The following is a 23,862-nucleotide window of genomic DNA, read 5'->3' as shown; positions in this document are numbered from 1 at the left end:
CCTCTCCCGTCGGGCAAGAGGTACAGAAGTGTGAAAACAAACACACACACACACCTCCAGATTCAGGGACAGTTTCTTCCCGGCTGTTATCAGGCAACTGAACCGTCCTCTCACCAACTAGAGAGCGGTCCTGACCTCCCATCCACCTCATTGGAGACCCTCGGACTATCTTTGATCGGACTTTACTGGCTAGACATAGAAGCATAGAAAATAGGTGCAGGAGGAGGCCATTCGGCCTTTCGAGCCTGCACCGCCATTCAATATGATCATGGCTGATCATCCAACTCAGTATCCCATCCCTGCCTTCTCTCCATACCCGCTGATCCCTTTAGCCACAAGGGCCACATCTAACTCCCTCTTAAATATAGCCAATGAACTGTGGCCTCAACTACCTTCTGTGGCAGAGAATTCCACAGATTCACCACTCTCTGTGTAAAAAATGATTTTCTCATCTCGGTCCAAAAAGACTTCCCTCTTATCCTTAAACTGTTCATATATAACCTATGAACATGAATTTAGGCGGGAAAATGGGGTTGAGAGGGAAGGATAGACCAGCAATGATCGAATGGCGGAGTAGACTTAGAAACATAGAAACATAGAAATTAGGTGCAGGAGTAGGCCATTCGGCCCTTCGAGCCTGCACCGTCATTCAATATGATCATGGCTGATCATCCAACTCAGGGGCTGAATGGCCACGTTCTGCTCCTGTGACTTCTGTTTCATCTCATTCAGAGGAGGGGGGGGGTCAGGAAACCATAGCAACAGGAGCCGTAAACAAAGACAGCTAGAGGAGCCCACCTGGGAGAGTTGTCAGAATGAGACTGCGTTGGATTCTCTGCCCATGTGCTATAACCAAGCAACAGGAGTAATTACAGTGAAACACAAAACCGTGCCAACACCAGAACGCCCGGTCTCAGGGGTAAACGCGCGGCTTCAGAGCCGCAGCAGTGGGACAACGTCCAACCCGACGAGCAAAGAGGGACCTGGTGGGGAAGCCAAGAGCAGGTGGCTCAGCAGTAGAGCAGTCTCAAACGCCAGGGAGCCAGGTTCGATCCTGACTACGGGTGCTATCTGTATATAGTGTGTACGTTCCCCCACTTTCCTCCCACACTCCAAAGAGGTGCAGGTTACGTAGGTTAATTGGCTTGGTATAATTATCAATTGTCCCTGGAGAGCGTGTAGGATAGCGTTAATTCAGTTTAGTTAAGTTTCGAGATACAGCGCGGAAACAGGCCCCATTGGCCCACCAGGTCCGCGCCGACCAGCGATCCCCGCACATAGTAACACCATCCTACACACACTAGGGACAATTTTTACTTTTACCAAGCCAATTAACCTACAAACCTGCACCCCTTTGGAGTGTGGGAGGAAACCGAAGATCTCGGGGGAAAAACCCATGCAGGTCACGGGGAGGTAGACAAAAGTACTGGAGAAACTCAGCGGGTGCAGCAGCATCTATGGAGCGAAGGGAATAGGCAACGTTTTGGGTCATTTTTAATTAACCGCCACTGAGGTTAACAGGGTTAGGGGGACTAGCATTAGGACCCAATGCAGTCAAACCCGGGGGAGTGGGAATCTGCAGCATGGAAATGGGGAGAACGTACAAACTCTGTGTAGGTAACACCCGTAGTCGGGATGGAACCCGGGTCTCTGGTGCTGCATTCGCTGTAATGCGGCAACATTACCCCTGCGCCACCGTGACTGCCACAATAACTCTAGTCATTATTACATTATCTCACTTTGTCTGATGAATCTTTGCCTCCTTTGTGACTTTTATTTTGGTAAAAAGTGTTCTTAAGTTCATAAAACTGCCGATAGTCCTGTCTCTTTTGAAGAAAATCTCCTGCTAATAGATGTCTGCATCAGACTGTGTTTTCCTCAGCTGTGCATTTCAAATAGTGATTATATCATCAGTCAAACACACAATTTATTCTGTGGCTCAGGCGACATCTCTGGAGAAAATGATCTTTCGGGTCGGGGCCCTCCTTCAGGTGCGGGTGGAAGCCAGAGCACCTGGAAGAAACCCGCGTGGTCCCAGGGAGAACGTGCAAACTCCATTCAGGTGGCACCCTGAACTACAAACTACACCGTTCAAACTACACTCAAACCCCTGTCCCACGGTACGAGTTCATTCCAAGAGCTCTCCCGAGTTTGCCCTGATTCGAACTCGGAGATTTACGGTAATGGCCACTCGTCGGTACTCGGGGCTCTCGTGGACATTTTTCAACATGATAAAAAATCTTCACGAGTCTTCCCGTGCTTACCTGCCGTTAGCAAGTCTTCCCGAGTACCTGCCGTTAGCGTTACGAGCCGCTAAGAGACGTCCCCGAGCTCCGATGCACCCGCTACATTCATTCTCCGTGCTTACCACGAGTTCGATTTTTTTTAAACTCAGGAGAGTTCTTGGAATGAACACGTACCGTGGGACTGTGCTATTACCCCACTGCAAGACCTACACACCAGGAGGTGCAGATCCAGAGCCAGCAACACAATGAGGGACCCTTACCACCCCAGCAATGGACTGTTCCAGCTGCTACGGTCAGGCAAACGCCTCCACTGTCATGCTGCGAAAACAGAGAGGATGAGACGGAGTTTCTTCCCACAGGTCATCAGGACTGTAAACTCAGATCTCACCAGGGACTCATTTACTGTTGTGTTGTGTCTTTTTTTTTTTTTTTTATTCTAAAATGTAAATACTGGTTCTGTTCTATTCTGTTCTGTAGAAGTGCACAATCCTGCAGGCATTGCCACTTTCATTTCACTGCACATCTTGTTTGTGTATGTGACAAATAAACTTGACTTGACTAGACTTGACTCGTGGTCATGTTCGAGGCCGGGTCTCTGGCGCTGTGAGGCAGCAACTCTACCGCTGCACCACCGTGCCATCGCCTGCCGCGGGGGGGGCTCCAACATCAAGACCCGGAGCCTCGCATCGCCAGGCGCGGCCTTAACGGACTTACCATCACCCGCCGGGGGCTTTAACATCGGGGGAAGAATAAACAACAGGGGAGAGACGAGACTTTGCCTTCCATTACAGTGAGGAGGGGTTTGGAGATTCACTGTGATGGATGTTTGTGTTGATGTGTGTGCCTTGGTTTTTTCATGTTTGTATGACTGCAGAGACTTAATTTCGTTTGAACTTAGGTTCAAATGACAATGAATGGATTGTTCCCAATGTTGGGGAAGTCCAGGACAAGGGGTCACAGCTTAAGGATAAGGGGGAAATCCTTTAGGACCGAGATGAGAAAAACATTTTTCACAGAGGGTAGTTGAGGCCAGTTCATTGGCTATATTTAAGAGGGAGTTAGATGTGGCCCTTGTGGCTAAAGGTATCAGGGGGTATGAAGAGAAGGCAGGTACAGGATGCTGAGTTGGATGATCAGCCATGATCATATTGAATGGCGGTACAGGCTCGAAGGGCCGAATGGCCTACTCTTGCACCTATTTTCTATGTTCTATGTTTCTATGATTCTGATTCTGATTCTGTGCCACCCCAATATTATTAGGAGGCCTCGGTGCCCTTTGTTACTGGATAAGGTTTGCGCCTTGAGTATTAGAAAGGCGCTATATAAATCCCATCCATTATTATTATTATTATTAAGGTTACTCAACACATTGGTATTTCTTTCAGCATCGATCTCAGAATGCACTTCAAAATATTCTGCTTGTTGCTTTTGTTGAAGGGCGCAAAGTGTGGCACGGTGAATCAGTGGTAGTGCCACTGACTCCCAGCCCCAGACAACAGGGTTGAACACTGAACCAACACGACCTGATACATCACCCTATCCATTTTACTCCAGAGATGCTGAGTAATTGAGTAATAAAAATGAACGTAGACACAAAATGCTGGAGTAACTCGGCGGGACAGAGCATGAGTTACTCGAGCATTTTTCTGTCTGTGTTTCGTTTTGATCACTCAATTTCTTCTGCTGCTTTACCCGAAGCAGAAACCAGCCCCTCGGCTCCCTGTGGCTGCCAGACCTGGTTGTGCCATGCCCAGGCAGATCAGATGCCAAGACATGTAAACACCCATCCACGGTCTCCAACGACCCAATCCCCTGCTGACACCACGTCCCCACCCACTTAAGTGCAGTCTCCACTTTCAGCAAAGCTGCAATCTCTCAGGCCCGCGTGCAATCCCCAAATGCACCCTCGCCTTTCCAGGGCGGCACGGTGGCGCAGCTGGTTGAGCCGCTGCCAGCAGGCACGGAAATCGCTGTCAAAACATGAGGGGGACACAATTTCTTGGCGGCCACGCACATCCGCCAAGAAATTGTGTCGCCCCTCATGTTTTGATAGCGATTTCCGTGCCTGACCGCGTGGGCTTCCTCCAGGAGCACAGGTTTCTTTCCACCATGATCCACATTGAATGGCGGTGCTGGCTCGAAGGGCCGAATGGCCTCCTCCTGTACCTATTATCTTTTGTCCACATACCAAAACCTGCCCGGCAGGTTTGTATGTTAATCGGATCTCTGTAAATTTGTCCTTATGTATAGGGGATCTTATAGAAACATATAAAATGGGAAAGGCCCTATAACCCCCACAATTAAAATGCGGATTGTGGAAATGTCGGAGACCCTACATCTAGAAAGAATTAGACTTGTCTTAATGGACAAACAAGAACTTTTTGTTAAAATATGGGCTCCATTCATTCATTATTTGAAGGGATAGATTGGCCCGGCACGAAAACCCAACTGAAGCTTGAACTCAGGATTAGATGAAAAGTTATACTTTATAATCTACATAGATACATAGAAAATAGGTGCAGGAGTAGGCCATTCGGCCCTTCGAGCCTGCACCGCCATTCAATATGATCATGGCTGATCATCCAACTCAGTATCCCGTACCTGTCTTCTCTCCATACCCCCTGATCCCTTTAGCCACAAGGGCCACATCTAACTCCCTCTTAAATATAGCCAATGAACTGGCCTCAACTACCTTCTGTGGCAGAGAGTTCCACAGATTCACCACTCTCTGTGTGAAAAAAAATGTTTTTCTCATCTCGGTCCTAAAAGATTTCCCCCTTATCCTTAAACTGTGTGTGTGACCCCTTGTCCTGGACTTCCCCAACATCGGGAATAATCTTCCTGCATCTAGCCTGTCCAACCCCTTAAGAATTTTGTAAGTTTCTATAAGATCCCCCCTCAATCTCCTAAATTCTAGCGAGTACAAGCCGAGTCTATCCAGTCTTTCTTCATATGAAAGTCCTGAACTACAAACTTGTAATTCATTCCACCTTTTTTCTTTTTTGATATTTGTAATTCTTTCTTTCTCTTTCTCTCTCTTTCTATCTATATAAAACAAAAAACACTAGAAGCAGAATTAATCGACAATTGAAAATGTTAATAATGTATGATTGATGTATATGAAACGTTTTTTTACTATAATATGTATCTATACTTTACCATAATATGTTTGCTTCTAATAAAAATATTTAAAAATAAATTTTAAAAAGTTATAAAAGGACCGGAAAAATGCAGGAAAAGATGCAGGAAAAATGTTCCCAATGTCAAGTCAAGTCAAGTTTACTCGTCACATACACATACAAGGTCATTTAAGACTGAGGTGAGAAAGAACTTTTTCACCCAGAGAGTGGTGAATTTGTGGAATTCCCTGCCACAGAGGGCTGTGGAGGCCAAATCACTGGATGGATTTAAGAGAGAGTTAGATAGAGCTCTAGGGGCTAGCGGAGTCAAGGGATATGGGGAGAAGGCAGGCACGGGTTATTGATTGGGGACGATCAGCCATGATCACAATGAATGGCGGTGCTGGCTCGAAGGGCCGAATGGCCTCTTCCTGCACCTATTTTCTATGTTTCTATGTCTATGATTCAAAACTGTGGCCAAACCGCAGATTTTCGCCATTGACTAATTTCATTCTTCCAACGAGACCATTCAAACCCTCAAGTCTATGCTAGCTCACACAATCTTAAGCTACACTTCATTTCCCTGAAACCGATCCTCCCTCTCACGCATACACACACACACCAAATCTCGCACCTATTTTCTATGTTTCTATGTTTCTATGAGATGCGTAGTGAAATGAAAAGTGAGAATGCTTGCGGATTGTGCAAAAAAACTACAAATCAGAATGGAACAGAATCACATATTCCAGAACCAGGGACCACAGTCAAAGAATAAAGGGGTAGGCCATTTAAAACTGAGATGAGGAAAAAAGTTTTCACCCGGGTCTCTGGCGCGGTGAGGCAGCAACTCTACCTCTGCGCTGCCCATCTCTTGCTCGTTTAGATTTACGATCCAATTCTTAATGAGTTGGTCCCCATTTATTGATTTCTTGGATTCATGTGGTGCCACAGTATCGTGAAAATTAAAAGTTTCAGGCGATCTAGAATATAAAAAAATCATCTCCTTGCGGCGATTAAATTAAACTCCCTCCTGCTTTCCCTCTTCACTTATTTCTTTTCTTCACTATTTTCTTTATCTGTCTTTCACTCACGCTCACTAGTCTATCGTGTTTAAGAAGGAACTGCAGATGCTGGAAAATCGAAGGTACACAAAAATGCTGGAGAAACTCAGCGGGTGTAGCAGCATCTATAGGGCACAAAAATGCTGGAGAAACTCAGCGGGTGCAGCAGCATCTATGGAGCACAAAAATGCTGGAGAAACTCAGCGGGTGCAGCAGCATCTATGGAGCGAAGGAAATAGGTAACGTTTCGGCCCGAAACGTTACCTATTTCCTTCGCTCCATAGATGCTGCTGCACCCGCTGAGTTTCTCCAGCATTTTTGTGTACCTAAGGTCAACTCCTGCCGTGACTGATGGTCATACTGAACTCTGAAAACCTATCCACATCGCCTCGGCCCTTCGTAGACTAAACCCCCCGCTCTATCAATCAATCAATAGTCTATCCTTCACTTTCTACAACCTCTTTTTCACTTCTTACTTTTCTCTTTAAAAGAAAAAAAAAAAAAGGAAGTCGTACAGAGAATGTAATATGTTAATATAATTGTGGGTACCTGTAAAAAAGGTACAACTGTATTGTACTTACTTCTAATAAATAAAATTAAAAAGAAAATTTTAATTTACGATCGACGCACAGGGAGTTAAATCGAGGAATTATAATACGACCTGCCTCCCGTCTGTCACTGGGATATTAGTAGAGTCTATAATTAAAGAGAGAATGACTGAACACAATGAGATTTTGCGACTCAACAGCCACAAAAGTGCGAGAGCAGCTCAGCGGGTCAGGCAGCATCAGTGGAAGGAATGTGGACAGGCGACGTTTCGGGTCCGGAGCCTTCTTCCGAATTTTTGCAGAAGGGAGGAGAATAGTCATCGAGTCGTGCAGCGTGGAAACAGGCCCAACCTACACTCGTCCCACCACTTCTGCGCTTGGCCCATGTCCCTCTAAACAAAAGGCAATAGACAATAGACAATAGGTGCAGGAGTAAGCCATCCGGCCCTTACTATGGCCGGATGGCCTACTCCTTACTATGGGGGTGTGTTGCGTTTAAGAAAGAACTGCAGATGCTGGAAAAATCAAAGGTAGACAAAAATGCTGGAGAAACTCAGCGGGGTGAGGCAGCATCTATGAAGCGAAGGAATAGGTGACGTTTCGGGTCGAGGCCGTTCACTGGCGAACGTGGATGGGAAAAGTTTTGGGTCTGGACACTTCAGTTTAGATACAACGCAGTAACAGACCCTTCGGCCCACCGAGTCCGCACTGGAGACCCGGGTTCGATCCCGACTACGGGTGCTGTCTGTACGGATTTTGTACAGACAGCCTCCCCGTGCCCTGCGTGGGTTTTTCTCCAAGATCTTCGGTTTCCTCCTTCTGAAGAAGGGTCAAGACCCGAAACGTCGCCTATTCCTTCGCTCCATAGATAGTTTTTTTTTGCCTTCCATCACAACGATGTGATGGATGTTTGTGTAAACTGTGTTGTGTCTCGGGTCTTTTTGTTTTGTAATGTATGGCTGCAGAAACAACATTTTGTTTGGACCTCAAGGGGTCCAAATGACAATAAATTGAATTGTATTGTATTGTAGATGCTGCCTCACCTGCCGCTGAGTTTCTCCAGCATTTTTGTCGACTTACTATGGGTGCAGTCTGTACGGAGTTAGTACCTTGCCCCTGTGGGCGAATTTAGTTTAGAGATACAGCTACGAAACAGGCCCTTCGGCCCACAGGTTCTCACTAAGACACAAGATGGCTCACTAATTTCCAAGAAGGTTCATCTCAGAAACAACAGTAAGACCAAAATAAAAATGAAACGATCGGATGCATTGATAAAGCCAGTGACATCAACCTACAGATTTATTGTCTTCAATGCAAGACAAATGTTGCTTGCAGCAGCGGAAAAATAAAACAATTCTGAAATAAATCTGATTATAACAAAACAACCGGTTTCAGATACTAGCTCGTGACCTTTTAGTTTGCAAGATGAGAGGCGGTGGAATTCTACGAAGCGTCCATCGACAAGATCACAGTGGAAAAGGAACATAGAACGAATGAATGAAGAAGTTTGTTGGCCAAGTATTCACATACAAGGAATTTGCCTTGGTGCTCCGCCCGCAAGTGACAACATGACATACAGTGACAGTTAGGAATGACACATAAAACATTAACCATTAATAATAAAATATTATTGATTAAACATGTGAATTAAATAAAATACCAGAGCAAAAGGAGGCTACAGATTTTTGGTTACAGACAATAGACAATAGGTGCAGGAGTAGGCCATTCAGCCCTTCGAGCCAGCACCGCCATTCAATGTGATCATGGCTGATCATCCACAATCAGTACCCCGTTCCTGCCTTCTCCCCATATCCCCTGACTCCGCTATCTTTAAGAGCCCTATCTAGCTCTCTCTTGAAAGCATCCAGAGAACCGCCCTCTGAGGCAGAGAATTCCACAGACTCACCACTCTCTGTGAGAAAAAGTGTTTCCTCGTCTCTGTTCTAAATGGCTTACTCCTTATTCTTAAACTGTGGCCCCTGGTTCTGGACTCCCCCAACATCGGGAACATGCTTCCTGCCTTTAGTGTGTCCAAGCCCTTAACAATCTTATATGTTATTGAGTAGAACTACTGCTTGTGGAAAAAACGAAGGTAGATAAAAATGCTGGAGAAACTCAGCGGGCGAGGCAGCATCTATGGAGCGAAGGAATAGATGACATTTTGGGTCGAGACACTTCATCAGAAAGGGAGCCAGGGGGAAGGATACTAGAGGTCTGAAAAAAGTTCAGAACAAACCAGTGTCGCACAGAGAGAATCATAGAAAATAAGTGCAGGAGGCGGCCATTCGGCCCTTTGAGCCAGTACTGCCATTCAATATGATCATGGCTGATTATCAAAAATCAGTTCCCCGTTCCTGCTTTCTCCCCATATCCCTTGATTCCATTAGCTGTAAGAGCTAAATCTGACTCTCTCTTGAAAACATCCAGCATTTTTGTCCACCTTCGATTTTTCGAGCATCTGCAGTTCTTTCTTAAACTCTCTGGGTGAAAAAGTTTTTTCTCATCTCAGTTTTAAATGGCCTCCCCTTTATTCTTAGAATAAAGGCCATATGCATATTCTTTGCATCCTTCACACTGGGGGATGTTTACGGTTTTCTAATTAACCTGCATGTCTTTGGCAGAAACCGGAGCACCCAGAGAAAAATGTGAGGTTATCCACTTTGGTAGCAAAAACAGGAAGGCAGATTACTATCTAAATGGTGTCGTTGGGAAAAGGGGAAGTACAACGGGATCTGGGGGGGTCGTTGTTCGTCAGTCACTGAAAGTAAGCATGCAGGTACAGCAGGCAGTGAAGAAAGCCAATGGCATGTTGGCCTTTATAACAAGAGGAGTCGAGTATAGGAGCAAAGAGGTCCTTCTGCAGTTGTACAGGGCCCTGGTGAGACCACACCTGGAGTATTGAGTGCAGTTTTGGTCCCCTAATTTGAGGAAGAACATCTTGCTATTGAGGGAGTGCAGCGTAGGTTTACAAGGTTAATTCCTGAGATGGCGGGACTGTCATATGCTGAGAGAATGGAGCGACTGGGTTTGTACACTCTGGAGTTTAGAAGGATGAGAGGGTATCTTATTGAAACATATAAGATTATTAAGGGTTTGGACACGCTAGAGGCAGGAAACATGTTCCTGATGTTGGGGGAGTCCAGAACCAGGGGCCACACACACACACAGTTTAAGAATAAGGGGTAGTTCAAGTTCAAGTGAGTTTATTGTCATGTGTCCCTGATAGGACAATGACATTTTTGCTTTGCTTCAGCACACAGAACACAGTAGGCAATTTCCACAAAACAGATCAGTGTGTCCATATACCATTATATAAATATATACACACATGAATAAATAAATAAGCCATTTAGAACGGAGACGAGGAAACACGTTTTCTCACAGAGAGTTGTGAGTGTGTGGAATTCTCTGCCTCAGAGGGCGGTGGAGGCCGGTTCTCTGGATGCTTTCAAGAGAGAGCTAGATAGGGCTCTTAAAGATAGCAGAGTCAGGGGATATGGGGGAGAAGGCAGGAACGGGGTACTGATTGGGGATGATCAGCCATGATCACATTGAATGGCGGTGCTGGCTCGAAGGGCCGAATGGCCTCTACTCGTGCACCTATTGTTTATTGTGTAAAACCCACGTTGGAGAAAGTGACGTGAGAGAGAGGTGCGCATAATCCTAACCAAACTGAGCTGCTTCTGCCCAGGCGACGGTCGACAAGCAGACGACCAGATGGTGCGAGAAGTACCGAAGGGGATATTAGAAATAGGTTGATGCAATCTAGAACTCACTTCCTGAAAGCAGCACGGGGTTAAACTAATCTCGTCGAGGCCACCAAACTGTCTGCGTGCTGCGAGATTAAATCATTAATGGCTTACCGGGCAACGAGTCAAAGTTGAGTTCAGAGAGTGGGGGGTTTAGTCTACGAAGGGCCGAGGCGATGTGGATAGGTTTTCAGAGTTCACTATGACCATCAGTCACGGCAGGAGTTGACCTTAGGTACACAAAAATGCTGGAGAAACTCAGCGGGTGCAGCAGCATCTATGGAGCGAAGGAAATAGGTAACGTTTCGGCACGAAACGTTGCCTATTTCCTTCGCTCCATAGATGCTGCTGCACCCGCTGAGTTTCTCCAGCATTTTTGTGTACCTTCGATTTTCCAGCATCTGCAGTTCCTTCTTGAACACAGGAGTTGACCTTAGTTTAGTTTCGAGATACAGCGCGGAAACAGGCTCTCCGGCCCACCGAGCCCTCGCCGACCAGAGATCCCCGCACAATAGACAATATGTGCAGGAGTAGAGGCCATTCGGCCCTTCGAGCCAGCACCTCCATTCAATGTGATCATGGCTGATCATCCCCAATCAGTACCCCGTTCTTTCCTTCTCCCCATATCCCCTGACTCCGCTATCTTTAAGAGCCCTATCGAGCTCTCTCGTGAAAGTATCCAGAGAACCGGCCTCCACCGCCCTCTGCACAAAATGCTGCAGGGGCCTGAACAGAAATGTCACCTATCCACATTCGCCAGAGATGCTGAGATATTTGCGACCGTACTCAGCGGGTCAGGCAGCATCTCTGGAGAACGTGGATAGGTGACGATTCCAGTCGGGAACTTTCTTTAGTCTGACGTTTCAGGGTCCTGACCCAAAACGCCCACCGGTCCGTTTTCTCCAGAAATGCTGCCTGACTCGCTGAGTTACTCCAGCACTTTGTTCTATGCAAGACCTCAGCATCTTCAGCCCAACCTGTCCATGCCAACTAAGACAGCCCATCTACGCTAGTGGGATCTGCCTACATTTGACCCATATCTCTTTAAACCTTTCCTAAACACAGCTATGCTGTCTGACTAACTGAGTTACTTCAGCACATTGTGTTATCTCCTTGCTATGTACAACGGGCCTGAAGAATGGCCCCCGACCCGAAATATCACCTATCGATATCAAGTTCAGGTTCAAGTTCAAGTTCAAGTGAGTTTATTGTCATGTGTCCCTGTATAGGACAATGAAATTCTTGCTTTGCTTAAGCACACAGAAAATAGTAGGCATTTACTACAAAACAGATAAATGTGTCCATATACCATGATATAAATATATACACACATGAATAAATAAACTGGTAGTGCAAATAACAGAAAGTGGTTGCTAATAATCAGAGTTTTGTCCGAGCCAGGTTTAATAACCTGATGGCTGAGGGGAAGTAGCTATTCCTGAACCTGGTTGTTGCAGTCTTCAGGCTCCTGTACCTTCTACCTGAAGGTAGCAGGGAGATCAGTGTGTGGCCAGGATGGTGTGGGTCTTTGATGATACTGCCAGCCTTTTTGAGGCAGCGACTGCGATAAATCCCCTCGATGGAAGGAAGGTCAAAGCCGATGATGGACTGGGCAGTGTTTACTACTTTTTGTAATCTTTTCCTCTCCAGGGCACTCAAATTTCCGAACCAAGCCACGATGCAACCGGTCAGCATGCTCTCGACTGTGCACCTGTAGAAGTTAGAGAGAGTCTTCCTTGACTATCCTCCTGAGATGCTGCCTGACCCGCTGAGTACGGTTGCAACTTTCTCACTGTCTCCCAAATAAGGGACAAAAGGTCAAAATATGGGACAAATTCCCGACGGCAATCCGTTGACCGACTCGGCCGTGGCTGGATGAATGATGAGTTGGCCCGGTGCGCTGGACTGCACGTAAAGCCCAGCCGGCGGGCCAGCTGAGGAGTTTTGGCCCGGGGGGCCGCGCGCAAAGTCCGGCGCCACGTCCAACTCATGAACCGATGGTCAGCCAATGAGAAGTAGGGGGTGGTGGTGGTGTCGGCGGTAAGCGAAGGTCGGACTGACAGCTGACCGGGCTGCCGACCGACGAGGCCACTGGCGAGGTGCTGCTGCTGCACTCCATGGGCTGCACTACGTTGGGACGGGGTGAGGCGGGGTCCGACCCGACAGTCCCCTCGACCCGAGTAGTAGCGGTCAAATACGGGACAAGGGCGGTCCCGTACGGGACAAACCAATTTAGCCCCAATATACAGGACGTCCCGGCTAATACGGGACAGTTTGTAACCCTGGGTATAAGGCTCCATCAAGCTGGCAACCTTAGGATTTGCTGGCAAGGCAAAGGGACTGTGTTGGGAGAAATTGGAGTTAGAGCCAGTGTATGTATGCCTGGAACAGGTGTTTAAGAAGGAACTGCAGATGCTGGAAAGTCGAAGGTACACAAAAATGCGGGAGGAACTCAGCGGGTGCAGCAGCATCTATGGAGCGAAGGAAATAGGCAACGTTTCGGGCCCGAAACCCTTAAGGAAATAGGTAACGTTTCGGGCCGAAACCCTTCCGGGTTTCGAGCCCGAAACGTTGCCTATTTCCTTCGCTCCATAGATGCTGCTGCACCCGCTGAGTTTCTCCAGCATTTTTGTCTACCTATGCCTGGAACAGGGACTGTTTGAATGTAGGAAGGAACGGCAGATGCTGGTTTAAACTGAAGATAGACACAAGAAGCTGGAGTAACATAAAAACATAGAAAATAGGTGCAGGAGTAGGCCATTCGGCCCTTCGAGCCTGCACCGTTATTCAATATGATCATGGCTGATCATCCAACTCAGTATCCTGTACCTGCCTTCTCCCCATACCCCCTGATCCCTTTAGCCACAAGGGCCACATCTAACTCCCTCTTAAATATAGCCAATGAACTGTGGCCTCAACTGCCTTCTGTGGCAGAGAATTCCACAGATTCACCACTCTCTGTGTGAAAAATGTTTTCCTCATCTCGGTCCTAAAAGATTTCCCCCTTATCCTTAAACTGTGACCCCTTGTTCTGGATCCTTAAACTGTGACCCCATGTTCTGGAGTAACTCAGCGGGACAGGCTAATACGGGACCCTACCGCTGAGTCACCCCAGCACTTTGTGTCCTAATTTATGACTAGGTGAACTCATCATCTTGTTCAGCAGAGACATTGTGGGCCGAAGGGCCTGTTCCTGTGCTGTATTATATTCGATGTGAAGGTTGGTCTCGGCAAAAGATGTTACGAGGTGGAAAATGGGAAGTATATGTTCTTTTCGCAAGCGGGACTACCAAAAACAACCTGTCCCCCCCCGACAGTGATCAAAATAGGAAGTGAGGCATTAAAATATTCCTACAGGGCCACGCAGAAACTCAACATTGAAACAAGAGAATGAAAACAAATGACCTTTACTGAACTCACATTCATTTGCGTTTTTCATTCTGATTTTTTCTTGAAGAAAAAATTTAGGGTGAATCCCTGCTGACACTAGTTTTGCATAGGGCACGAATCAATAACACTGACAAACAAACTACTGCCTTCGAAACAACCGCGGCATCCAGTGAACCAGAGGTGGAAGCTATTTTTCGCTTTCTGCACACAATCATGTCGAGAGACACAAATTCTTTCCCACGCAATCCTACCTCGGTCCAGCACAAAGACCATCGAAGACCGCAAGCAATTGCAGAGAGTTGCGGACGCAGCCCAGACCAATAAACAATAGACAATAGGTGCAGGAGTAGGCCATTCGGCCCTTCGAGCCAGCACCGCCATTCAATGTCATCATGGCTGATAGACAATAGGTGCAGGAGTAGGCCATTCAGGAAGCAGATGAGGAGGAATTTCTTTAGTCAGAGGGTGGAATTCTTTGCCACAGTCAGCCGTGGAGGCCAATAGACAATAGTGCAGGAGTAGGCCATTCGGCCCTTCGAGCCAGAACCGCCATTCAATGTGATCATGGCTGATCATCCCCAATCAGTACCCCGTTCCTGCCTTCCCCCCATATCCCCTGACTCTGATATCTTTCAGAGCCCTATCTAGCTCACTCTTGAAAGTATCCAGAGAACCGGCCTCCACAGCACTCTGAGGCAGAGAATTCCAATGACTCACAACTCTCTGTGAGAAAACGTGTTTCCTCGTCTTCGTTCTAAATGGCTTACTTATTTCAGAGCCCTATCTAGCTCTCTCTTGAAAGTATCCAGAGAACCGGCCTCCACTGAGGCAGAGAATTCCACAGACTCACAACTCTCTGGGTGCGAGGTGTTTCCTCGTCTCCGTTCTATCAAGTAAACCAACGATTTAATCTACATCTCGAGCTGCCTCGGCAAGGCCAGCAGCATAGACAAGGACCAGTCTCACCCCCCGGTCACTCCCTCTTCTCCCCTCTCCCATCGGGCAAGAGGTACAGAAGTGTGAAAATGCTCACTTTCAGATTCAGGGACAGTTTCTTCCCGACAGTTTCTTCCAGGCAACTGAACCGTCCTCTCACCAACTAGAGAGCGGTCCTGACCTCCCATCCACCTCATTGGAGACCCTCGGACTATCTTTAATCGGACTTTACCTTGCACTAAACGTTATTCCCTTTATCCTGTATCTGTACACTGTGGACGGCTCGATTGTAATCATGTATTGTCTTTCTGCTGGTTGGATAGCACACAACCAAAAAGCTTTTCACTGTACCTCGGTACACACAAAACAGCTGCACCACTAAGCCACCCTTGTCTCTACATCTTAAAGGCAGGCGGCATTTGTAGGTTAAAATTTCTGATGCCAGGCTGGGTGGCAGAATCTGGTTGGGGGATTGCGAGGGGAAAGATTTGAGGGTGGCACGGTGGTGCAGCGGTAGAGTTGCTGCCTCACAGCGCCAGGCGCCCAGTTTCGATCCAGACTACGGGGTGCTGTCTGCGCGGAGTTTTTCGTTCTCCCCGCGACCTGCGTGGGTCTTTCTCCGAGATCGTCGGGTTTCCGCCCACACTCCACAAAGACGTGCAGGTTTGTAGGTCAATTGGCTGAGTGCAAATTGTCCCTGGAGTGTGCGAGATAGTGTTAGTGTGCGGGGATCGCTGGTCGGCGCGGACTCGGTGGGCCGAAGGGCCTGTTTCCGCGCCGTTTCTCTAAACTCACTGGACCGGGGGGGGGGGGGGTGGGGGAGGGGGGGATTCACAGGAGATAATTTCTGCAGTGACGAGTGACTTGCTCGGCGATTTGTCAAAGTGAAACAGATAGTGGGTGGGGAAATGTCCCCGCTGTCCCGCGCGGATGTTTAACCTTCCTGCGTCATTTTCTATATTAAAAAAAAAGTCAACTGGCCTCCATCACACAGTGTTCCTAATGCCCCTGTCCCACTTAGGAAACCTGAACGGAAACCTCTGGGGACTTTGCGCCCCACCCAAGGTTTCCGTGCGGTTCCCGGAGGTTGCAGGCGGTTGCAGGTAGTGGAGGCAGGTAGGGAGACTGACAAAAACCTCCTGGGAACCGCACGCAAAGCATCCAGAGGTTTCCGTTCAGGTTTCCTAAGGGGCATTATGCCCCTGTCCCACTTAGGAAACCTGAACGGAAACCTCTGGAGACTTTGCGCCCCACCCAAAGGTTTCCGTGCGGTTCCCGGAGGTTGCAGGTGGTTGCCGGAGGTTGCAGGTAGTGGAGGCAGGTAGGGAGACTGACAAAAACCTCCGGGAACCGCACGGAATGTCACAGCGTGCAGTGTAGTTTAACAGTGAGGACTACCAGCCGCGCCACTGTGCACTTGTGAAGCTCAGTGTAGTTTAGATTGGAGGTAAGAGGGCGGAAACCAGGCCCTTCGGCCCACCGAGTCCATGCAGACAAGCGATCCCCGTGCACTGTCCTACGCGCATTTTTTTTAAAACAATTTTACCGAAGCCAATTAACCTACAAAACCTGCACGTCTTTGCCGTGCGGGAGGAAACCGGAGCACCCGGAGTAAAACCCGCGCAGGTCACGGGGAGAACGTACAAACTCCGTGCAGACAGCGCCCGTGGTCGGGATCGAACGCGGTTCTCCGGCGCTGTGAGGCAGCGACTCTACCCGCTGCGCCACCCAGAACACGGGGTCACAGTTTTTATTTTTATTTTTTATTTTTGTTAGAATGTGGTATAAATATGAAATTATCTCGAGTGTGTCGGATAGTGCTCGTGTACCTAATACTTGTTGACGTATTACATTTCCTATACAACTTCTTATTTTTTAATTTAATAATAAAACAGGAATAAGGAAGAAAAGAGTAGGGTCACAGTTTAAGGATAAGGGGGAAATCTTTTAGGGCCGAGATGAGAAAAAAAAATGTCACACAGAGAGTGGTGAATCTATGGAATTCTCTGCCACAGAAGGTAGTTGAGGCCACAGTTCATTGGCTATATTTAAGAGGGAGTTAGATGCGGCCCTTGTGGCTAAAGGGATCAGGGGGTATGGAGAGAAGGCAGGGATGGGATACTGAGTTGGATGATCAGCCATGATCATGTCGAATGGCGAATGGTGCAGGCTCGAAGGGCCGAATGCAGCTATTTTCTATGTTTCAATGTTTCTAAGCCACCGTGACTGCCCCAAAAGTTCTGGCAAATCCCAAGACTGTGAGAAGATTTGTGCAAATAAGGAGAATTGCAGTGCCTAAAACTGCTAATTTCTATAAAGTGTAAATGAAAGACACTCTCTCTTCACCCCGTTGACCGAGTGGCTATTTTGCTGGTAGCAGCCAACGCTGAGGGTGTCAGCCCCCGGTTAATAATTAACAATCATTTCTATCGTTTTTTTAAAAATGCGCGATCTTGGAAGTTTCCAAAGTGTTGCAACGAGATAATTTATACTGCAGATCATTTGAAGATAGGACAAAGCAAGTCTGACGAAGATGGGAGGTAGACAAAAATGCTGGAGAAACTCAGCGGGTGCAACAGCATCTATGGAGCGAAGGAAATAGGCCGAAACCCCTCTTCAGACTGATGGGGAGAAGAAAGGAAAAAGGAGGAGGAGGAGCCTGAGGGCTGAGGGATGGGAGGAGACAGCCCGAGGGCTAACAAAATTGGGAGAATTCAATGTTCATGCCCGCAGGATGCAGACTCCCCAAGCGGACCCTCCAATTTCCGGTGTTGCTCGCTCTGGCCATGGAGGAGACCCAGGACAGAGAGGTCGGATGGGGAATGGGAGGGGGAGTTGAAGTGCTGAGCCACCGGGAGGTCAGGTTGGTTATTGCGGACCGAGCGGAGGTGTTCGGCAAAACGGTCACCAAGCCTCCGCTTGGCTTCCGCTTGGTTAGCTCAATTGGTTAGGGCGTGGTGCTAATAACTCCAAGGTCGCGGGTTCGATCCCCGTACGGGCCACTGCTTTTGGGGGTGCCCCTGCACGGGCACCCTGGGGGATTTCCGGGACCGCTAGGCACCGTGGGGGGTGGAATGCATCTTTGACAAGGAGTGTAATGCCCCCTGTCCCACTTAGGAAAACTGAACGGAAACCTCTGGAGACTTTGCGCCCCACCCAAGGTTTCCGTGCGGTTCCCGGAGGTTGCAGCTGGTTGCCGGAGGTTGCAGGTAGTGGAAGCAGGTCGGGAGACTGACAAAAACCTCCGGGGACCGCACGGAAACCTTGGGTGGGTGGGGCGCAAAGTCTCCAGAGGTTTCTGTTCAGGTTTCCTAAGTGGGACAGGGGCATAACATAGTTGTATAACAGTTTATTTAGTATGTTTGTTTGTCTCGTGTTATGGTGGTGGGTTCTGTTTTGTGTTATTGTATTGTAAATATTATTTTTAATAATTGAATTAATTTTTTGATTTAACAAAAAAAATCCTGTGCGAACTTTGGAGTGTGGGAGGAAACCGGAGCACCCGGAGAAAACCCACGCAGGTCACGGGGAGAACGTGCAAACTCCGTACGGGCAGCACCCGTGGTCAGGGTGGAACGCGGTTCTCTGGCGCTGTCAGGCAGCAGCTCCACCCGCTGCGCCACCGTGCCCGCCCAGGTGGGTGGGCAATGGGGACAGGAGGCTCCAACGATTGAAAAGGTCTTCCATTTTACCCTTCGCCTTCTAATAAAGTGTTAATGTCAACAATGAAATTGGAAAGGAGTGCTGCAACTTTATCAAACAGTGGAGGCGAACCAGATGGAGCAGAGAGGCCTTGGCGGGGCAGGCTGGGGAAAACAGACGGCTCAGAGTAAACATACACACAGCTTTTTCCACCACTTCTGCTACAAACGTGCAATGATCACCTGCGAATGGCACACAATTGACAATTTGGGCCCCACCTACGCCTGCTTTTTTGTTGGCCACGCCAAACTAAATGGAAACTCTAGTCTGAGGAAGAGCCTCGATCCGAAACGTCACCCTTTCCTTCTCTCCAGAGATGCACCTGTCCCGCTGAGTTACTCCAGCTTCTTGTGTCTAAACCAGCATCTGCCGTTCCTTCCTACACTCAAGCAGTCCCTGTTCCAGGCATACACTGGCTCTAATTCTAATTTCTCCCAGCACAGTCTCTTTGTGTTGCCACCATATCTTAAGGTTGCCAGCTTGATGCAGCCTTATACCTAGGGCCGCCAACTGTCCCGTATTAGCCGGGACATCCTGTATTTTGGGCTGAATTGGTTTGTCCCGTACGGGACCGCCCTTGTCCCGTATTTGACCGCTACTACTCGGGTCGAGGGGACTGTCGGGTCGGACCCCGCATCACCCGTCCCAAAGTAGTGCAGCCCATGGAGTGCAGCAGCAGAGCCTCGCCCGTGGCCCCGTCGGACGGTCGGCAGCCCGGCCAGCTGTCAGTCGGACCTTCGCTTACCGCCGACACCACCCACTTTTGTATCGTCTGCAACCTTGCTAATCTTGCCCTGTATAACATATAACAATTACAGCACGGAAACAGGCCATCTCGGCCCTACAAGTCCGTGCCGAAAATGTTCTCATCCAAATCATTGATGTAGATGACAAACAGTAACGGGCCCAGCACCGAACCCTGAGGCACACCACTAGTCACAGGCCTCCAGTCCAAGAAGCAACCTTCCACCATCACCCTCTGCTTCCTTCCATGAAGCCAACTTTCTATCCATTCAAACATCTCTCCTTGGATCCCATGCGTTCTAACCTTCCTGTAATCATGTCTAGTCTTTCTGCTGGCTGCATATCATGCAACGAAAAAACCTCTTCACTCTTCCTCGGTACACTCGACAATAAACTGAATGAAACTGCACTAAACGTAGGCAAATGGGGCTAGTTTCGCTGGGGCATCTTGGTCAGCAGAGGCAAGTTGGGCCGAAAGACCTGTTTCTGTGCTGCATGAGTCTCTGACTCTATCTCACCTGACCGTGGAGATTGTAAAGCAACGGTAATTGAATCAGGCTGGATCACGGGACAGGGCAGAGTCTGTGTCGCTGCAGTTCCTGAAGGCAATGGCACAGTTCAATTTGCAACAAACCAATTTGTCAATTGCCATTCCATGCGAACAGTACGAGTAGTTGGGCTGAAGGGCCTGTTTCTGTGCTATATGACTACTACTATGACTCAGCAACTAGAGAGGGGTCCTGAGCTACCATCTACCTCATTGGAGACCCTCAGACTATTTTTAATCTGACTTTTGCTTGCACTAAATGTTATTCCCTTTATCCTGTCTCTCTCTCTCTGTCACTCTGTCTCTCTCTCTCTATCTCTCCCTCTCTGTCTCTCTCAGTCACTCTCTCTCACGCTCTCTATCTCTCTTTCTGTCTCTCTCTCTCACTCTCACTCTCTCTATCTCTCTTTCTCTATCTCTTTCTCTCTCTCTGTCTCTGTCTCTCTCTATGTTTCTGTCTCTCTCTCTCTGTCTCTCTTTCTCTGTCACTCTCTCTGTCTCTGTCTGTCTCTATCTCTCTTTCTCTCTCTCTCTCTCTCTGTCACACTCTCTCTCTCACTAAACATTATTCCCTTTATCCTGTCTTTCACTCCTTCATCCTGTATCTGTACACAGGGCACGGCTCGATTGTAATCATGAACGGTCTTTTCGCTGACTGGATAGCACGCAACAAAAAAGCTTTTCACCGTGCCTTGGCGCATCTGAACATAAACTAAACTGCACATAAACACCAGGTCAGGATGTAAAATTGGAGAGAACCGTGGCTATGGAAACAAGATTTGGTTAAGACTTATCGAAGATAACACAGTTGCTCAAATGGATAAATGTGGTTCTAGCTTGACCTTTAAGAAGTGCGTTTATTCCGTTTTCTTGCAAGTTTTGCACGTTAAGGCTTCCCATGCAACTTCCTGACACGCAACGGGTTAAAATGGCAGGAGTTATCTGATTGTTTCAGGTGCAACAGAGGTTTCATAAGAAGGAACAGAAACCTCCTCATGTCTGACCATGTACCTAACGTTCAGAAGTTCTAGGAACAGAACTAGGCCATTCGGCCCATCACGTCTATGCCACCATTCAATCATGGTTGATCTCTCGTTCCCTCTCCTGCCTTCTCCCCATAACCCCTGACACCCGTACTAATCAAGAATCTGTCAATCTTCACCTTAAAAATATCCATTGACGGCCTCCACAGCCGTCTGTGGCAAAGAATTCCACAGATTCACCACCCTCTGACTAAAGAAATTCAATAGACAATTGAAAATAGGTGCAGGAGTAGGCCATTCGGCCCTTCGAGCCAGCTCCGCCATTCAATATGATCATGCTGATCATCCACAATCAGTACCCCGTTCCTGCCTTTTCCCCATATCCCTTGACTCTGCTATCTTTAAGAGCTCTATCTAAAGGGCCTGTCCCACTGTACGAGGTAATTCAAGAGTTCTCCCGAGTTTCCCCTGATTCGAACTCGGAAAATTACGGTAATGGCCGCTCGTAGGTACTCGGGGCTCTCGTGGACATTTTTCAACATGTTGAAAAATCTTCACGAGTCTTCACGAGCTTACCGCGTTTCCCGAGTACCTGCCATTAGCGTTACGAGCCACTAAGGGACGTCCCGAGCTCCGACGTACCCGCTACGTACATTCTACGTGCTTACCGCGAGTTTGATTTTTTTTGAAAACTCGGGAGAGCTCTTGAATTACCCTGAGTCTGAAGAAGGGTTTCGGCCCGAAACGTCGCCTATTTCCTTCGCTCCATAGATGCTGCTGCACCCGCTGAGTTCCTCCAGCAATTTTGTGTACCCTCTTGAATTACCTCGTACAGTGGGACAGGGCTATAACTCTCTCTTGAAAGCATCCAGAGAATTGGCCTCCACTGCCTTCTGAGGCAGAGAATTCCACAGATTGACAACTCTCTGGGTGAAAAAGTGTTTCCTCGTCTCCGTTCTAAATGGCCAACCGCTTATTCTTAAACTGTGTGCGGCCCCTGGTTCTGGACTCCCCCAACATCAGGAACATGTTTCCTGCGTCTAGCGTGTCCAAACCCTTAATATTGTATATGTTTCAATAAGATCCCCTCTCATCCTTCTAAACTCCAGAGTGTACAAGCGCAGCCGCTCCATTGCATACTCAACAGCTTGATCTCGACGGTGATCCATAGCCCTTTGTGGCCAATTAGGGTTTCTTTTTAATGCCTGGTTGCTGTTGTCGTGTGTGGGAATCATGGCAGCCGGTTTATTTACTGGCAACAGTGTACAGAGGACCAGGTGATCCTATCTTGGTTAAGGCTCAATATTGGTCCCAGGATGGGAGGGAGAAATCCCCCTGACGCTTATCGAAATGTTGCCACCAATTTAGTTCCGTTTAGTTTAGTTCAGAGATACAGCGCGGAGACATGCCCACCGGATCCGCGCCGACCAGCGATCCCTGCGCACGAGCACTATCCGACACACTCGGGATAATTTCACATTGATACCAAGCCAATTCGCTGCCTCAAAAAGGCTAGCAGTATCATCAAGGACCCACACCATCCTGGCCACACACTCATCTCCCTGCTACCTTCAGGTAGAAGGTACAGGAGCCTGAAGACTGCAACGACCAGGTTCAGGAATAGCTACTTCCCCACAGCCATCAGGCTATTGGGACGACAGATGGCACAATGGGCTAAGTGTTCGACTGGCAACCGGAAGGTAGCCGGTTCGAATCCCGCTTGGAGTGCATACTGTCGTTGTGTCCTTGGGCAAGACACTTCACCCACCTTTGCCTGTGTGTGAATGTGTGTGAGTGATTGGTGGTGGTCGGAGGGGCCGTAGGCGCGGATTGGCAGCCACGCTTCCGTCAGTCTGCCCCAGGGCAGCTGTGGCTACAGAAGTAGCTTACCACCACCGAGTGTGACTGAGGAGTGAATGAATAATGCGATGTAAAGCGCCTTGAGTATTAGAAAGGCGCTATATAAATCCCATCCATTATTATTATTATTATTAAACTTGGCTCGGACAAAACTCTGAACATTAATAGCCCATTATCTGTTATTTGCACTTTATCAGTTTATTTATTCATGTGTGTATATATTTACATAATGGTATATGGACACACTGATCTGTTTTGTAGTCAATGCCTACTATGTTCTGTTGTGCTGAAGCAAAGCAAGAATTTCATTGTCCTATAGTATACAGGGACACATGACAATAAACTCTCTTGAATCTTGAATTAGCCGACAAACCTGCGAGTCTTTGGAGTGAGGGAGGAAACTGGAGCTTCCCGGAGAAAACCCAGGCAGGTCACGGGGAGAACGTCCCGACCCAAAACATCGCCTGTCCATGTTCTTTGGAGATGCTGCCTGACCCGCTGAGTTGCTCCAGCATTCCGTGTCCATTCAGTTGACACTTTCCACACTAGGTGCTTTTGCCCGAATCCTGCATTTTCCTAAACGGTGGATTCCCCTCCTCCATCATTGTCAGGGCTTTCCGCCGAGCCGGTTTCATATCTTGCACTTCCACTCTCGTTCCCTCCCCCTGCGACACAGGCCAAGGATGGATTTTCCCTCATCCGCGCGCTGCTCTGCCGCCCATCAGCCTATATGCTCGACAGATCATCGGTAAGCCTTCCGCCACCTTCAAAGCGAGGCCTTACGCGACGCGTCTTTCATATTCCTTCTCCCCCCCCACCCCAAAAACCATCTACCTCATCATGGCTGATCATCCCCAATCAGTATCTCCGTTCCTGCCTTCTCCCCATATCCCCTTACTCCGCTATCTTTAAGAGCTCTATCTAGCTCTCTCTTGAAAGTATCCAGAGAACCGGCCTCCACTGCCCTCCGAGACTGC

At 48.1% G+C, this 23,862-nt stretch overlaps 1 protein-coding gene and 1 non-coding gene across 2 annotated transcripts in view; one reads left to right on the top strand and one right to left on the bottom strand.

Annotated features, from left to right (window-relative positions):
* LOC116968877 (zinc finger and BTB domain-containing protein 7B-like) overlaps nt 1-23,862 on the bottom strand; it is a 95,626-nt gene that overhangs the window by 59,295 nt on the left and 12,469 nt on the right. The gene's annotated exons all lie outside the window — the stretch shown is intronic.
* On the top strand, nt 17,978-18,051 carry trnai-aau. The gene has a single exon. It is a non-coding gene; the product is annotated as a tRNA-Ile (tRNA).

Source organism: Amblyraja radiata, chromosome 47, assembly GCF_010909765.2.
Source record: "Amblyraja radiata isolate CabotCenter1 chromosome 47, sAmbRad1.1.pri, whole genome shotgun sequence".
Taxonomy (NCBI): Eukaryota; Metazoa; Chordata; class Chondrichthyes; order Rajiformes; family Rajidae; genus Amblyraja; species Amblyraja radiata.
The sequence above is the reverse complement of the archived record's forward strand: the minus strand, read 5'-3'. Positions and strand labels throughout refer to the sequence as shown.